The following is a 1,325-nucleotide window of genomic DNA, read 5'->3' as shown; positions in this document are numbered from 1 at the left end:
AGCCCAAAGAGTAGAAAGTTGAGTTTGAAGTGTTGTTGCTTCTGCATGTATAAATATGACCATGGTCAACGTTTTAGAAAAACTGCCAAAGAGTTCATATTGATGCCTGTGAAGTAACACAACGTGAAGGATGTTTAAGTAATCTAGCTAGTTTTATTATTTTCTTTTATTTCGGTTGTGGGAAAAGTGTTGGAAAGGGTTATAAGAGATTGGGTTTATAATCATTTAGAAAGGAGTAAGTTGATTAAGGATAGTCAACACGGTTTTGTGAAGGGTAGGTCGTGCCTCACAAACCTTATTGAGTTCTTTGAGGTGACCAAACAGGTGGATGAGGGTAAAGCAGTTGATGTGGTGTATATGGATTTCAGTATGGCGTTTGACAAGGTTCCTACTGCAATACGGTAGGCTATTGCAGAAAATATAGAGGCATGGGATTGAGGGTGAATTAGCGGTATGGATCAGAAATTGGCTAGCTGAAAGAAGACAGAAAGTGAGGATTGATGGGAAATTTAAAACAATATACAAAGCATCTACTACTCCATTGCATAGACACGAAAGGTTCCAAAAATTTCACCATAGCCTAGACAGATATCTAGGTGATGCGCATGTGTTGTAATAGTGTTAGCAGTGCTGTTCTCACCATACATTCATTGAACAGCCACGCAACCCCAAGATAAGGACAGTAGATATTCATCCTGGAGTTCAGTTACTCGTAGTGTACCACAAGGATCTGTTTGAGTCCACTGTTGTTTGTCATTTTTATAATTGACCTGGATGAGTGCATAGAAGGATGGGTTCATAAATTTGTGGATGACACGAAGGTCGGTATTGATAGATATTGATAGTGACGAAGGATGTTGCAGGTTACAGAGATACATAGGTAAGCTGCAGAGCTGGGCCGAGAGGTAACAAATGGAGTTTAATACGGAAAAGTGTGAGGTGATTCACTCTGGAAGGAGTAACAGGAATGCAGAGTACTGGGTTAATGGTAAGATTCTTTGTAGTGTAGATGAACAGAGATCTGAGTGTCCAGGTACATAAATCCCTGAAAATTGCCAGGGAGGTTGACAGGGTTGTTAAGAAGGCATACGGTGAGTTAGCTTTTATTGGTAGAAGGATTGCGTTTCAGAACCATGAGGTCATGCTGCAGCTGTACAAAACCATGGTGTGGCCGCACTTACAGTATTGCATAAAGTTCTGGTCACCGCATTATAAGGAGGATGTGGAAGCTTTGGGAAGGGTTCAGAGGACATTTACAAGGAGGTTGCCTGATATGGAGCGAAAGTCTTACGAGGAAAGGCTGAGGGACTTGAGGCTGTTTTCCT

At 41.3% G+C, this 1,325-nt stretch overlaps 1 non-coding gene across 1 annotated transcript; it reads right to left on the bottom strand.

The window, feature by feature from the left end:
- Window positions 1-557: 557 nt before the first annotated feature.
- LOC122556407 lies at window positions 558-684 on the bottom strand. Its single transcript, XR_006313523.1, has one exon. It is a non-coding gene; the product is annotated as a U4atac minor spliceosomal RNA (small nuclear RNA).
- Between the last annotated feature and the right edge of the window lie 641 nt (window positions 685-1,325).

Source organism: Chiloscyllium plagiosum, chromosome 13 (genome assembly GCF_004010195.1).
Source record: "Chiloscyllium plagiosum isolate BGI_BamShark_2017 chromosome 13, ASM401019v2, whole genome shotgun sequence".
Lineage (NCBI taxonomy): Eukaryota > Metazoa > Chordata > Chondrichthyes > Orectolobiformes > Hemiscylliidae > Chiloscyllium > Chiloscyllium plagiosum.
The sequence above is the reverse complement of the archived record's forward strand: the minus strand, read 5'-3'. Positions and strand labels throughout refer to the sequence as shown.